Source organism: Rhinoderma darwinii, chromosome 7 (genome assembly GCF_050947455.1).
Source record: "Rhinoderma darwinii isolate aRhiDar2 chromosome 7, aRhiDar2.hap1, whole genome shotgun sequence".
In the NCBI taxonomy this organism is placed as follows: Eukaryota; Metazoa; Chordata; class Amphibia; order Anura; family Rhinodermatidae; genus Rhinoderma; species Rhinoderma darwinii.
Genome location: NC_134693.1, coordinates 130002675 through 130019871, shown reverse-complemented (window position 1 = coordinate 130019871; position 17197 = coordinate 130002675). Strand labels below are relative to the sequence as shown.

The following is a 17197-nucleotide window of genomic DNA, read 5'->3' as shown; positions in this document are numbered from 1 at the left end:
ATTTGCATCGTTAGTATTTTACGACGCAAACGAATCTATGATTCTATTAATCCAGATAACACTATGAGGGTCTAATTCTGCTAATCTACTGCCATGAATCATTCTACAGTCTTTGGTCTTTTTGTATCTTTTTTTTAAATTGTATTTTTTTAACTTGTTGGCATGCTGCCGATACATTTTCATATAATTGATGGGGAGGGGGGGTGGTTGTTTGGCATTGAAGGGGGGGGGGGATTTACAAATGCAAAGGAAATGCAAATTCAGGAAAATCTCTCAGTGGGGGTCTGTTCATCACAAAGCAGATCAGTACAGGAGTGGCTACAGCAGATGGGTTCACATAGTTTTTGTTTTTTTACATTTTTGATACATATATTTGTAAAAAGAAACAAATATATTTGCATCAAGTTTGTGTTAGTTTAATCCGGTCCTATAGTAGAAGGAGTCATTCAGAATTCTGCTGGTTGCTACTGGAACCTGTCAACAGTTTGCTGACAGACACACCTCTAAAACAGGTCATACACTTCCCTGACTCCCCTATAAACATGCCTGTTAACCTCTACCAAATGGGCATGTTGTTTCAATAAGGAAGGTGGTATAAGAAACCTCTGATGCCGCTTATCTCCCAAGGTATCAAACAATCAAACTTTTTTTCATTATGCATGGGAAATGTCACATTACATCGTCGATGGGCGATCTGGCAATGGTAGTGTCATGTCCTCCAGACAGTTGTACCTTGTAGTTGCACCCCTCTCTGACTGATCGAGGGGTGTCCTGGATGAGGGACTCCTCTATGAAATTGAGGTGTCCTAATATTTAACTTTTTCCCTTATATCACCTGTTAGACATTAGATCCTGTTCTGACGGGTGCAGTCACTCCCGGCCCCTGTGCCACATAAAAAGGGGACAACTACTATAAATGAGTAGTGGGGGAGGTGTGATGGTGCGTGTTAGCAGCTAAGATGTTAGTGTATGCTAGCGACCACGTAGACTAAAGAAGAATATGTAAATAATGATAACTCGTATGTATGACGTACACGCTTGCGCCATTTTATACGGCATATCTACTCTAAAAAACTTTATGTGACTGTTCTTAATGCCCCATTCTTAGGATGTGACCTGTGACCTTTCAGCTTCCTGTCATTATCACATAAACAAGGACTTCAGACCGAGAGGGAGGAATACAAAGAGTAACACTGGCATGTGGGTGTACAGAGGCCCAGTGGCCTAATGGATAAGGCGTCAGCCTCCGGAGCTGGAGATTGTGGGTTCAAGTCCCATCTGGGTCGATTTTATGCTACATGTATTGATTTACTAAATTAATTACATGAGTATATAAAGTGGATGTTATATAAAGTTCTAGGATATACATAGTGTTACATACACATAAAGTATAGTTCTGTGAGTATATATAGTATAGTTCTATGAGTATATATACTGTTACATCAGTATATCTAGTAGTATAGTTCTATGAGTATATATAGTGTGTTACATCAGTATATCTAGTAGTTTAGTTCTATGAGTATATATAGAGTGTTATATCAGTATATCTAGTAGTATAGTTCTATGAGTATATATAGAGTGTTATATCAGTATATCTAGTAGCATAGTTCTATGAGTATATATAGAGTGTTATATCAGTATATCTAGTAGCATAGTTCTATGAGTATATATAGAGTGTTACATCAGTATATCTAGTAGTATAGTTCTATGAGTATATATAGAGTGTTATATCAGTATATCTAGTAGTTTAGTTCTGAGTATATATAGAGTGTTATATCAGTATATCTAGTAGCATAGTTCTATGAGTATATATAGAGTGTTATATCAGTATATCTAGTAGTATAGTTCTATGAGTATATATAGAGTGTTATATCAGTATATCTAGTAGTTTAGTTCTATGAGTATATATAGAGTGTTATATCAGTATATCTAGTAGTATAGTTCTATGAGTATATATAGAGTGTTATATCAGTATATCTAGTAGTTTAGTTCTATGAGTATATATAGAGTGTTATATCAGTATATCTAGTAGCATAGTTCTATGAGTATATATAGAGTGTTATATCAGTATATCTAGTAGTATAGTTCTATGAGTATATATAGAGTGTTATATCAGTATATCTAGTAGTTTAGTTCTATGAGTATATATAGAGTGTTATATCAGTATATCTAGTAGCATAGTTCTATGAGTATATATAGAGTGTTATATCAGTATATCTAGTAGTTTAGTTCTATGAGTATATATAGAGTATGTTATCTGAGTATATTAGCCTTTAATTAACCCCTTGGCCGAACCTACCAATTTTATTGAGCTCCACCAGAGATCCCAATGAATCAGTATGGGGGCAGCCTAACCATCCCCCGACAGCAGACATCAGCCCTGCAGCATACAATAATACCTTTAGATGCATACCCATGTAATTTTATACTTTCTCAGCAGCAAAATACAAGGAGCATTTGCAGATTGGCGATCCTGGAGACAACAGCTGATCACAAGTGATTCCAAGTACGGGACATTTGAGGATAAGCTAATTGTCGGGGGACTTGCCCAATTTAAAAGGGTTGTCCATAGCCCCTTTAAAGAGGACCTGTCACTTCTCCTGACATGTCTATTTGAATAAATATTTCCCATAAAATAACAATTCTGAAACATATTTTCCTAAAACTATGTGTTGTTCTATTCCTCAGTTATTCCTCCTAGAAATGTATGAATAATTTGACAACTGGTTGTTACTATTCCTCTTGTCAAAGCGGTGTGTCCCTACACAGTCTGAGACTGTGAGCACTGATTGGACATTGTCACTCTGTGTAGGAACACACCCAACTGGTAACACCCAGCTGTCAATTTATTCATACATTTCTAGGAGGAATAACAGAGGAACGGCACAACTTCGAGTTCTAAGAAAATATGCTCCAGAATTGTTATTTCACGGGGAATACAAGTATTTACTAAAATAGTCATATCTGAAGAGGGGACAGGTCTGGCAGAACTGATACACTGGGCACACTTATTCCTAGAGCAAGGCCTCAGGGGGCGGTGCATGACACAGGGATTCTTACTGTTGTTCTATGAACCTCTGTGTCATGCTCCGCCCCTCCGGGCCTCTGTAGAGTAGCACAGTATATGCAATGGGACTAATGGGGATAACATGTAATAATGAATTTCCTGCATCTCTATATTCAGAATGCTTTTATAAGGATTCTAATAATAAAAGTATATTAGGGAATTGCTATTTATGCAATTTCCTTTTATATAAAATTATAGGTTCATTAAAAGTGGATCAGCCCTTTAAATTGAAGCTATATCATCAAAATCATGATTTAGAGAACTGCATAAATAGCAATTCCCTAATATCCGAATTCCATGGCGGACATTATCTTATATAATATTAGGGAATTTCTATGGTGTGTTCCTCTGTGTGGCACCATTTCTGTCATGTCTGCTTTTCAAGGCTCTGGAATAATTGTATTAGATCTTCTGTGTTCATTGTGTTGTGTCGGAGCCGCATGACATCCCCTTTGTTGTTCTCGTGTTGAGTTTCTGCTTTATATTCTGTATCTTTACATCTTTATCTTTGTGCTCATTATTGTTTATGAGGTCATTTTCCTAGTGAGTTGGATAATATCAATTCTTATATGTAGACGCATGAAATATTTTTGTCTTGGGTTCTTCTGCTTTAGAAGAATCCGATTATTTTTCTGCTTTATCTATTACTTTTATAACGTGATGTTTTATATTACAGTGCTTTATATCGTTTTTCATTTCAAGCCTGAATATTCCTTCTGTGCCTTTAAATGACAGAAACATTGTTAACATTTTCCACCAAGTAACCTTTATAACTACAAGGAAAAGTGGAATAAAAAAATACCTCTTAAAGGGCAACTCTACTTAATATAGCGTTAACATATACCGCAGTGTAAAGAGTTCTAAATTATGTGGTAAGACATTGTTCAAAAATAGACATTGCGAAGTATATATTTTTTATTATAAATATCCCTCCCATCATGCCTCAGGATAGAGCACAGATTCATATTGTGTTAAAACTGGGAGGAGCTTCTCATGTGCTTATTGTCGCCCCCTGCTGAGGCTGATTGTAACTTATGCATTCCCATGACACTGTCATAGAGGATACCAGCAGCCACCACTAGGGGGAGCGTACTCCATAGAGATTTATACATCTCCCATTAAAATTAACTAAATCCATTTGTAGTTAGCTCCCTCTAGTGGTGACTGCATGCATCCAGAATTATATTATTTATCAAGTCACAAAAAAACAGAACTCTCCTCTACAGATATATTAAATTAAATTAATCAGCGCCGCATTTAGGACCTAAAAACGTGGAATGGTGGACATTACGTTTAATAAAAGCGTAGTACATTTGGCGGAGCTCTCAGTGGGAAGTGGAGTTCATTCTGAGTTTTCCTATGGGGCCCTATGATTTCTGCGTACGCTGCTGTGCCGTCACCTTCCATTGAAATGAATAGGAAGAACATGGATGAAGCAAAGAAAATAATGCAATAAAATTTGAGAGTCCAAATTATATTTATTTGTATACAATGTACTAAAATAGTGAATCTTCCAGTTTTCCCATAAGCCATTGCATATGGGGTTGAGCCCGGTGCACAGTAGTTTTCATTGATATATTGCTTTCTCCAGGGCTACAGGAGTAATCAACTATTTTACTGTCGCTGCAGGAGGAGCAATTATTTTCCCTGTGTCTGAGGCCCGGCTGCCGTTATTGTTTTGGCAAAGAGTAATATAACCCAATCTCACCAATTTAATGGTGATTTATCTGTTCTTTACCCTTTTCCTGGTCTTAAAGGACCACTGGACCCCAAAATTGTAATTTTCTTCAGTGAACTGTGAAGGCAAAAATTCATTGTTTACTGTTAACCAGACAATCCCGTGCAGCCCTGTTAAAAAGTAGCGTAGGAATCGACTCCATTAAATACTTACATCTTAAAGGGGAATTCCACATTTAAAGGCATCTAATTTTTTTTTTTTTATAATCCGGTCAATCAGTGTGTTTGGTGCGATTTTATAAATAGTCTTTATTACAAATTCGTTTTACTTTTTGAGATACAGCTGCTCTGTATGGCATCTGTGCTTTGCGAGTGGCATGTATTTTTCACGCACTCGCAAAACACATCTTTTTCTTTTCAATGGAATTGATGCGCAAATCACGCACAGCACACCGATGTGCATTTGCATCCATTAACCCATATTCACGCACCCATTAACTTCAATGGGCACATAGGTGCGTGAAAACGCACCAATATAGGACATGCAGTGAGTTTCACGCAACGAACACACGCTGCGTTAAAACTCCTGCATGTGTGAATGGCCCCATTGAAATCAAGGATTTACACGCACAGAACACGGACGAGTTTTACGCTCATCTGAATGAGCCCCTAGTTATGAACTTAGTAACGCAGGACCCCGCTGTCATTGAACCTGTCAGTCCCGCGGACCTGACGGGAGCAGGATTTAGCACTAGATGGTTTCCTGCTATTGAGAAACCCAGCGATCAGCTGTAATCTGTGGGGAAACCTGGCAGCAAGTGTTCAATGTTCCTGCAGTGCCTCCACAGGTGAAATTAAGCATTTCACTGTGTCCATTAACCCCTTCACGCACCCGGACGTGCCATTACGTCCGGTTGTGGGGGTGATGCTTGGAGCGCTCTCCATATGCTGCAGGTGTCGGCTGTATACAGCGGACACCCAGGACTAACAGCCGGGAGCAGCGATCACGCTGTTCCTGGCTGTTTAACCCCTCAAATGTGACCGCAGCATCTGAGGCGTTGAAAGCTCCCTCCGACAGCTCATCGCACCCCCCTGCAGTGAGATCGGGAGGTGACGACGGTTGTTATGGCATCCCAGGGACCCAATGAAGGCCCCCAGGGCTGCCTTTTCTCTGCCTCTGTTACAGATGCCTGTAAAAATGACGATTTACTGGCAACCCAGGAGCCTAACGATTGCTGGTTCAAATCCCCTAGGAGGGCTAATAAAGTATGTAGGTTTTTAGTAGTGAAAGTAGTAGTATCTACAAAGTTTTGTATGGAAATCTCTGAACAGTACCAAAGGGCTTGGCTATGATTTACCTTGTTGGGAGTCAATAAATAGTTAGATGTGCCGTTCAGGAATTTGGTAAAGTTGGATGACAATATCTGCTTATAGCCTATTGAAATGGCATAAATGGTGGAAACAACTTTTTCATAAAATTAACGTTTTCAAAACTTATCCGATGATGTCTAAAGTAGATAAAGAGATGTGAATGTCTTTTTTAATGAATGTATATGTAATTGATAACAGAGCACATAGCGCACAGCTGTATACGGCTCCTCCACTGCGTACACACAATTGATGAGAGGACTCGGGACCTCCCCCCCCCCCACTTTTGCTGCAGCGGCCGGAGCCCCCTGTACTGTGCATAATTGGTTTGTGTTCCTTTTATGCCTTAACAAGGACCTGGATCAGTTGTAAAAGTGACTTAATATCCTGTCTAGCTACAACTGACATTCATTTTTACCATCACATTTGCCAGGGTGGGGTCCCGGACTAAAGAGTAATGCCAAAAAAAGCAAAGACTGACGCTCAGCTGAACCAGTCCTCCTGTATTTCCAGAGATCATGTAAGAGAAGTTGTATTTTAGAAATCGTATATGTATATAACTTCTCACCCATATTACTTCTCATTAAGGACACAGTAAGGGTATGCGCACACGGCAACGCCAATTACGTCTGAAATTATGGAGCTGTTTTCAGGCGAAAACAACTCCTGAATTTCAGATGTTTTGACAAGTGCACGCGTGTTTCGCGGCGTCCATTACGGACATAATTGGGGCTGTTTTTCAATGGAGTCAATGAAAAGCGGCTCCAGTTACGTCCCATGAAGTGACATGCACTTCTTTGAGGCGGGCGTCTTTTTACGCGCCGTCTTTTGACAGCGTCACGTAAAAAAAAAGCCCGTCTGCACAGAACACCGTAAGACCCATTGAATTCAATGGGCAGATGTTTGCAGATTGTTTGGAGCCATTTTTTCAGCCGTAATTCGAGGCGTAAAACGGGCGTGTGAACATACCCTGTAAGTCCAGGACTGATTGATTTTTGCTATTGTGTGACAGCTGCAGTCCACAGGATTGCCTGCAACTCAATGTATTCATGTGGACTGCAGCTGTAGCTCAAGAGTGAGGGTATGTTCACACGGAGTGTTTTCGTCCGTTTTTGAGGCCGTAAACGGGCGAAAAATCGGAAGCAAAACGCCTCCAAACATCTGCCCATTAATTTCAATGGGAAAACGGCCTTCTGTTCCAACGGGGTGTAAAAAAATGGCCGCGAAAAAGAAGTGCATGTCACTTCTTCAGCCGTTTTTGGAGCCGTTTTTTACATAGAAAAACAGCTCCAAAAACGGCCGCTAAAAACGCGAATTTGACAAAAAAACGTCTGAAAATCAGGAGCTGTTTTCCCTTGAAAACCGCTCCGGATTTTGAGACGTTTTTTTTTTTGCGTGTGCACGGCTTATTGAAAACCGCTCCGGATTTTGAGACGTTTTTTTTTTTGCGTTCACACGGCTTATTTTCGGCCCTTTTTCCAAAATCGGAAGCAGAATGCCTCCAAATATCTTCCCATTGATTTCAATTGGAAAAACTGCGTTCTGTTCCGACGGGGCGTTTTTTTACGCGGCCGTTTTGAAGAACGGATGCGTAAAAAAACGCCCGTGAAAAGTAGTGCATGTCACTTCTTGAGCCGTTTTTGCAGCCGTTTTTCATTGACTCTATAGAAAAACAGCTCCAAAAACGCAGCGAAAAACGCGAGTTGCTAAAAAAAAGGTCTGAAAATCAGGAGCTATTTTCCCTTGAAAACAGCTCCGCATTTTCAGACGTTTTTGGTTAAGTGTGTGAACATAGCTTTAAAATCAACAAGTAGCGCTACAAAAAGTCCACGTGTAGCCCTGGCCTTAGGCCTCATTCACACGAACGTATCAGATTCACGCGTGTGAAAAACACGTGTGAATCTGATCCATGTGTGTTGCGTTATGCATCAGTGTGCTTTGCGAGTGGCATTCGCAAAGCAGATTTTTTTTTTTCAATCGAATTGATGCGCAAATCACACACCAACACACGGATGTGCTTTTCACGCGCCCATTGATTGCAATGGCCGGCTAGGTGCGTGATAACGTACCAACATAGGACATGCAGTGTGTTTCACGCAACGGACTCTCGCTGCCTGAAAACTCACGCATGTGTGAACGGCCCCATTGAAATGAATGGGTGCGTGTGCTGCGTGTTATTTCAACGCACAGCACATGGACGTGATTCACGCTCGTGTGAATGAGGCCTTAGGATAGCTGCGTATGAATGAATCTCAGCTGTGTGTTTCTTTTTCTACATTCTTTGCTCTCACAGCTTACAGAGTAGGAATGTAACAAATACATACACTACTGGAGCAATGTAGTAATGGGCTAAGTTGTGTCCACAAGGAACACCTTCCCTTTCATAACAGTTGGGCCACTCCAAAATTAATGCCATATCAGGGATGAAACAGCACCTTACCCATCTCAGTGGTCCTACAAGCCTGCATGTCATGTGTGAGACACCAACGCGCGTTTCGCGATCAGTTCTTCCTTATGGGGTGTATAGAGTAGGAGTGTGAAAGTTGTATCGTCATCAAAGAAGACAGTGCAACTAGACTTCCAGTACCCCGGCAGTACTATAAAAATCTCATAATCAGCGCGACCCGGACCGGAATGTATATTAGCGAGTGTAATCACATAGTGCTGTGCTAATAATTTTTGTTCCCCACATAACCCCTTTAAAGTGATTGTCTCGTGACAGATATTAATGGCATAAATTATAGAAACAGAGTAGCTCGCTCTGCTTAGCTGTTTCCATAACTTCTATTCACTTCTATGGGAGTTACGGAAAACGCGTAGCTTAACAAGCTCGGCTGTTTCTGGAATTTCTATACTGGGCTGCACCGACTCTCCGCCTGGCTTACCAGGTGGGACGGGGTCAGGCTTCACTTTTCCTTTGCACCAGTTTTGATAAATCTCTTCCATTATATTGATGTAAATAAGAGTGGGGTGCACTTTTCTATATACACCTTGCCTAGAATCCACTTTTGTCCAGTGATTACAAGAAGTGTTGTCGTGTGCACAGAAGCGATCACTCTATACGCTGCCCCCCCTTTATCGCTTCTTCCCCTGACAGCCCTGACTTACATCTTGTCCAGATTCCAACCACAATGTCACCACAAATAATATAGGACCACTAGAGAGGCAAAGTTTCTGGGCCCCGTGCAAAATCCGTAACAGGGTCCCCTATAAATGTGCTATTTATAATACTGGGGTCTTCTTATGTGGCAGAGGAGACTTTGGGCCTCCTCAGTACCAGGGCATGGGTGAGACTGCCACCTCTACATGTCCTATCGCTACACACCTGGAGCTATCCGATATGAAGAGAGATAGTAGATGGTAAAGTTCTTGCCTACAGCACAATTTTAAGCAAGAGAAATGGGGGGCACATATTTTTAATAACAGAACAGACTTTATAATTGATGTTGCATATTCGCTCTTTCTATAACGTGACTGCTTCTACGCCCGGCTAGTATAAGGATTGTAGATGAGAGAAAAAAAAAAAAATTGTGAAAAATGTAAAAAAGTTGTGAACCATAGTGGCGCTGCTGGTAAGGAGGTTTAGAAAGATGAGGAGAATATATGAAAAACAAAGGTTTTATTATGAGTGGCCATATATTTTCATATATTCTCCTCATCTTTCTAAACCTCCTTACCAGCAGCGCCACTATGGTTCACAACTTTTTTACATTTTTCACAATTTATTTTTTTTCTCTCATCTACAATCCTCTCCAGCGGTGACTTTGTTTAGTCTCCGGTTTTTGTGTACCTGGCTTCAGCGGTCCTATGGATTTTTCATAATTGGATAACGGCTTTATACTCCAAACTACTTACCTGAAGATCCGTGTATTTTTGCTACTCTTTCGGCTAGTATAAGGAAACACTGGTTTAATGAAAAAGAAAAAAAACTTTTCCCCTCATATAACATTTCCGAGTGCTGATGATTCGCTGTTTGGTTATAGGGCCGTGACATCCTGATTCTTGACTTGGCAGCAAACAGATGTTTAACTATTGTAGAAATGATTGTTTCAGCAAAAGTCACATTCGAAAATTCTGTAAAATCAGCAGAACAGGTGTAAGGAGGAGACGAATGGAACAAGTCAGATGGATATATTTGTTTTAGATGTCATCCGTGAAATCAGAGACGTAAATGGAAGTTTTTGGACCCCAATTAAAAATCTGTATCAGGACCCCCACTGTGCCATTTATAATACTGGTGTCTTCTTATGCAGCAGAGAGGCCTCAGACCCAGGACCCTGGTGTGACCGCCACCTCTGAACCTCCTAATGCTACAACCCTGCATGTAATGAGGAACGTATAAAAGTCTCTTGCCTGCAATCTTTCTGTGCTGCTTGGTAACTGACAGTAGGGGGCGCAATTATTGTGTATCCATTGTATAACATACTTGCCAACTGTCCCGAATTTGACGGGTGTCCCGAATTTACAGAGACCGTCCCGGCAAATTACTGTCCCGGGACTCGTCCCAGCAGCTGCTACATTCAATTGTACCTGCGTCCTCAGGACGCAGATACAATTGAATACCATGGCAGAGCAGGAAACTTTCCGCTTCCTGCTCTACCATTCACTCCTCCTGGAGCGAAATCCCTGGCCAAAGCGTTGCCGATGCCCTGCCGGGCATTCCGCTGCAGGAGGTGCCACTGACGTCACTGACCTTGTATGCACAGTGAAGTCATGGGTTCACTCTATGAGCGGAATTCTATGAGCCATTGTTGCTCCCTATATCAGTGGAATCCCCAGCCAGGCGTCAGCAACGCTTTGGCTGGGGATTCCGGGGCTCCAGGAATAGCCCATGACTTCACTGTCCATATAAGGGCAGTGACGTCAGGGGCACCTTCTGCAGCAGAATCCCCAGCCAGAGCATTGCCGACACCTGGCTGGGGATTCCACTGATATAGGGAGCAACAATGGCTCTATCTAGGGGTGGGGGAGTATCTACAGGGGGGGGGGGTATGTGGCACTGTCTACAGGGGGGCTGTGTGGCACTATCTACAGGGGGCTGTGTGTGGCACTATCTACAGGGGGGCCATGTGGAACTATCTACAGGGGGCACTCTGGCATCATCTACAGGGAGCAGTGTGTGGCAATATTTACAGGGAGCAGTGTGTGGATCATTATCTACAGGGAGCAGTATGTGGCAATATCTACTGGGGGCAGTGTGGAGCACCATCTACAAGGGGCACTGAGTGTGGCACTATCTACGCTGGTTTTTACGCTACCAGTAGTGGTCAGCACATATCGCCTAGCCCTAGTGATAAAGTGAGACATCACCTGCCTGTAAACAACCAGATAACTAGAGACATACCGGCCACCATAGTAGTTGTAAGCATAAGGGTATGTTCACACGCAGTGGTTTCAGACGGAATTCGGGCGTTAACGCCCCTAATACGCCTAAAAACATCTGCCCATTGCTTTCAATGGGAATTACGATGTTCTGTTCCCACGAGCCTTTATTTTACGCCTCGCTTGCAAAATACGGCGCGTAAAATGACGGCTCGTCAAAAGAAGTGCAGGACACTTCTTGGGACGTTTTTGGAGGCGTTTTTCATTGATTCCATTGAAAAACAGCTCCAAAAACTGCCGTAAAAAACGCCACGAAAAACGCGAGTTGCTAAAAAAAACGTCTGAAAATCAGGAGCTGTTTTCGCATGAAAACAGCTTTGGATTTTCAGACGTTTTTGCTCACTGCGTGTGAACATATCCTTACTACTGCAGAAATTTTGTTAGTTTTTTTTGTATGCAGAAATACTGGAAAGCCATACCCAACTAGCCACACCCACCAGAAAAACCCGCGCCACCATTAGACACACCCACCAAAGACAACACACACTAAGTATCCCTGGAAAAAAATTCAAATGTTGGCAACTATGGTATAATGACATTTTTTCTAATATACTTCTTATGGGTCAGTTCACACAGAGTTTCTTGGCGCTGATTTCAACACCGAAACCACATCGGAATCAGCGCCAAAAAAAGTCTGAATTCGCCCAAGAGGCAGAGGCGTTTTTTTCCTGGGTGGCTTTTGGCCGCTCATGGAAACAAAAAGCGGCATGTCCTTCAGGACAGCTCGTTTCTAAGCATTTTTTGCAGCATTTTTTGCCCGTGGTCCTTGCATTAGCTTTAATGGCCATGGGCGAAAAACGCAGCGAAAAAACTCGGAAAAATAAGTGCAAGCAGTTCAAAATCTGCCTCAAAATTCCTGAAGGATTGCTGAGGCAGATTTTTTCTGCCTGCAAAAAAACGGTGTGGAAAGGGACTATGTTAACGCCCCGTCGGAACGGAACGCCGTTTTTCCCATTGAAATCAATGGGCAGATGTTTGGAGGCGTTTAGCCTCCGTATTTTTAGCCATTTTTCAGGGCGTTTACGGCCAAAAAAATGGCTGTAAATAGGCCGTGTGAACATATCCTTAGGGCACGTTCAGATATGGAGGACTTGCTGTGGAATTCCACTGCGGATAGACCGCAGTGGAAATCCAAAGGCTGAAATGTATGGCAAATCCACTACGAAATTCGCAACGTCTGGACGATCGCTCAAATATGCTAATTTTTCTGCTGATTCTTTGCGCGTTGTGAATTTGCAGCGTATTACAGTAGCAGCAGTGAGGGTGAGTTTTCAACAAATCTCATCCCCGCACTGCGAAAAATTCTGCCGAAAAAAACACATAAATTGAACTACGGTGCGGTTTCTTCAACCGCAGCATGTCAATTAATGCTGCGTAATCGCAGCTCTTCTGTTGCAGGTTTTCCCTTTGAATGAAATGGGCTGCTTAAACCCGTAACAAAGTGGTGTGTGTTGCGACATTTGCGGTGGAATCACAGAGATTCCGCCGCAAAAATCGCAAGTAAGAAAAAAATGTAAAAAGTTATACTTACCCAGAGTTCCCTGCTTCTCCAGTCCGGCCTCCTGGGATGATGTTTCATCCTATGTGACCACATGACCTGCAACGTCATCCCAGGAGGCCGGCCTGCGAGCAGAGAAGAGGGAGGGGGTAAGTATAAAAGTTTTTTATTTTTCCGACGCTGCTTTACTCAGCTGAAACTCCAGCGGAAAAACGCACCATTTTTCGGACGGCACTCCCTGCGGTGTTCAGGGCGGATACACTGCGGAGCTTGACGCAGCGTGTCCGCCCTGAACACGCTGTGTGTGTTCCTACCCAAACAATGACAATTCCCATTCAAAGACTACAAGCAGAGATTTTGAAAACAGGGAAGAATTGATGCACAACGTGTATTAGAAAATTGCAGAACTTCACATTGAGAGGTCCATTTTGGTGACAGATCCTCGGTAACAATCACAACGCACTGTAATCTGAAATTGGGTGGAATTGATATACGCTCCCCCTTTAGTCCCTTATTTGACCTAAAACTTATTCATGCCACTCTCTCTGTTCTACCCCCCCCCCCCCCATCCCCCGGTAGGCACAGATACCAACAACTTCACTTCTTTCAAGAGATTTCGGAAATTACCGTCCCGGGAGACACCTTAAAATATCCTTTTTCATAATCTTTGCCCAAGTTTTCTCTCAAGCCCTTAGCAAAGATACAAACGCTGTAGTATCATGAACTGTCATGGTCCTCAGGGGCCCGTACGTAGCCGTGCGTTCACCATAACTACAGAGTCTCCTTTTCAAGTATTCTCCTGTGGGCTATTATGCCAGTGTTTACAGCTCGTGTGATTCATCTCCGTCTCAGCTAAGGATCTCTTCATTAATACCATTACGTGACTTTTATCCTTGGAACAGATTGCTTTTCCTTGATCAAGCGCTAATCTTTGCCTTCAGTCTCTAACCCAGATAATACTTGACTGGGTTGCTCTCGAGTGTGTGGTCTGAAGTCTACCACCACCGGTGCCCTCGGTTGGACCATCTCTGGGTTTCTGCTGGCGTTTGCCACCATCAGTGCCCACCTATAACTCCTCAAAGCCAGACCAGGACTCTCCACAAATCCGGTTATAAGTGTTTTTTATGGTCTTGACGGCACCATCGATGCAATAGAAGATCCATTCCGAAGATATAAAATTTTGGCAAAATTTTCAGTTCCTTTCGAGATCTTATATTTAATTAAACAACGTCACTGGAGCTCCTGTAGATTAGCAGATTGGATGCTCTGGGTAAGGCTTGAGCCGTTGCAGTCGTTGGCTGGACTTCAAGCAGAAGTTGGATCCTGCCCAGGAAACTGAGTGAAAGACGAGTTTGTTTAATTGACCCTGGCTTCTTTTCGCTCCGTTCTACCCTCTTTTTTTTTTTTTGTCACTGTGCACAGAATAAAGCTTGGTTTCTCATCCGCTGCCAAAGCAAGCTGTGCACTAGACGGAGATCGGTCTATTGAATGACAGCGTTCCAGCCATGGCTTCTGTATTTACGTGTGGAATTGAGGACATGCTGTGCAACGGGAGTCGCTTTGTGTGGAATATGGCTGTATCCACAATGAGGAGGTGGTACACACACAGGGCAAGGACATGCCAGGTGATGCTGAGGACATGGTGCGGGCTAAGGGAGGTGTATCAGGTAAAAAAAAATAATTCAAAAAGTTTTATTACAGTTCAATTTTGCTGGATATGACTTGGATAATGGGATCTCCCGATCCTGAATAGCTGAATTTTTTAATTTGGGGGTCACTTTTTTGTTGCTTAGCAACTAAAATTTTAGTACATGGTTGGTGACTGTTCAAAAAAAATAAAAATATTAAAAAAAATACCAGTTTATATATAGTCATTATATAAGTCTTCTCGTTAGTTTATAATAATAATGTCCGTTTCTAGAAAAGCTGGCGGCCAACCATTGTATAGGATATTAAAGTTCTAAGAAGGGTTGCCATCCAGCTTTCCTAGAGTCCTGAAAAGCAAAGCTGCTTAGTTATATTTTAATATGGGAAAAGGACCTTCATTGGGTTATAGCTAGGCAAATTTGCCATTCTGGAGTGTGGGAAAGCTGGGTATCACCATCTAGGGGAGCTGTAGTGGTCGCCATATTGGTTTAACTCAGCTTTTCCAGAATATAAACACGGAATGGCAGAAAATAATTGACAAAACAGGATTACTCCAGGACTCCAGTATTTTAGTGCCAGCTTATGTCTAATCCTAGGATGGCTCCGTGACAACCAATATATCTGATATTAAAGCTCTCAGAGGGTCTGCCATCCAGCTTTCCTAAAGTCCTGAAAAGCAAATCTGTTTTATTATGCTACAATATGTGAGAAGGGGTTTTATTGCAGTATAATTATGTTGATTTGACATTCTGGAGTCTAGGAAAGCTGGGTAACACTACCTATGGGAGTTATAATGAATGGTGAGTGTGACCCAGCTTTTCCAGGTGGTTCTCAAAGACTAAAAACATGGATCTATATATTTACAAACAGGATGTCCAGGGTTGTCATACAGCTTTCCTAGACTCCTGAATGGCAAATCTCAGTTATGCAATGATACATCCCCCCACTTCTGTATTGCCGCATAAACAGCCAGATGGGTAATTCAGGATTCTGGGAAAGCTGGGTGATAATCCGTGTGGTAGCTGTAAGTATTGATGTCTATGTAAACATACTTTTAGATTAGGAGATTTCACACTAGTCAGAGAATAAACCAAAATTATGGAAGGATTTCAAAATGACTCATAGACACAAACTACTTTGGGGCTCTGCCTTATTTTCCAAGGAAGTCTCCGCTGAGTGTCACCAGATATATGAATCTTACGTGGCGCCAATTTTTATTTTGTAGTTGCAGTCAGCTAAGGCTCTGTTCACATCACGCCTTTGCTTTACATTCGGTTTATACTGGGGAAATCTCCCGGCATGTCCGCTGAACGTAAACCGGTTTACCATACAATTGAATACATCCCCAATATGTCCCCAGATTATATGCCAAATAGACACTCCTATGGCTACTTTCCACCTACGCGACAAAGGTCTCTTCTTCATGTGACTGAAGATGATCTGATTGGCTGGTGGCTTTAGTTTTAACAAAGCCACCAGCCAATCAGATCCTCACAATTTTGAGGCATGGTTATTTTGGCAGGTGGTATTATTTAGGCACTATATAGGTACAGATATGCACACGATATAACACTATTTATTTGGGTTTTGTTTGATACTATCTGGGCACTGTGTGGCGTTATCTGGGTGTACGGTTTCTCTCTGTCCTGTATGATGACAATGTTACATTTTCCGGACATATAATATATTTTTCTGTGCAGTGTAGGGCACTTTTTAGGCATGGTATAGCGCTGTGTGGGAACTGTATGGTACTATTTATCTGGGCATTTTGTGGCTCTATCCAGGCACTTTATGCATTATTTATCTGGGCATTTTATGATACCACTTGGGCACTGTACGGCATTATCATCTGGAAATGTATTTACAATTTATATGATGTTTTTTATGATTATGCAAACGAAAAACTTTATCTTTGTATCTCTAACTTTCCCATATATAGATATATAAGATCATGCCTGTGAATAATGTGAATTCATAATAATAGTAATAATAATAATAACAACAATAGTAATAATAATAACAATACTAACAACAATAATAATAATAATAATAATAATAAAAACTTATGAAACTTAGCTACGTTATGTGACATTTCTTCTCCATTTTCAAGATCTCTGCTTGGTGTTTGTAAGTAGACAAATTCAGTAGCAGGAAACCAGTCCTGACCATTCCCACTTCACAAACAGCTGATTTGTTACTATGTACCAGTGTAGGCAATGAGCTAAGGACAGCAGCAGAATCTGTGTCCTGTCCTGACTCCAGTAGGATAGCTCTTACCTACATTGATACATTGAAACAGCAGAAGTGTGAGATGGACTAGGTCAGGACAGGTTTTCAGCCCCTGGATGTAAACAAGAACGTTTTTATTCACTGACAGAAACGGAGATCTTGGAAATGGTTAATTAAAACACAAAGTATGTTTGAAAGTGCAGAATGTTTTATTATACAGTGATTAAAAGGGTTGTCCGGCCGCGAGACCATTTTTCGAGAGGTTATCAGTATATGATCAGTGGGGGTCCGACCCCCACTCTGATCAGCTGCTCTGGCTGCCACAGGTC

At 41.8% G+C, this 17197-nt stretch overlaps 1 protein-coding gene and 1 non-coding gene across 2 annotated transcripts in view; both read left to right on the top strand.

Annotated features, from left to right (window-relative positions):
- The window catches only part of LOC142658178 (FERM domain-containing protein 4B-like), a 183952-nt gene that overhangs the window by 34680 nt on the left and 132075 nt on the right, over positions 1-17197 (top strand). The window lies entirely within an intron of this gene.
- On the top strand, positions 1214-1286 carry TRNAR-CCG (transfer RNA arginine (anticodon CCG)). The gene has a single exon. It is a non-coding gene; the product is annotated as a tRNA-Arg (tRNA).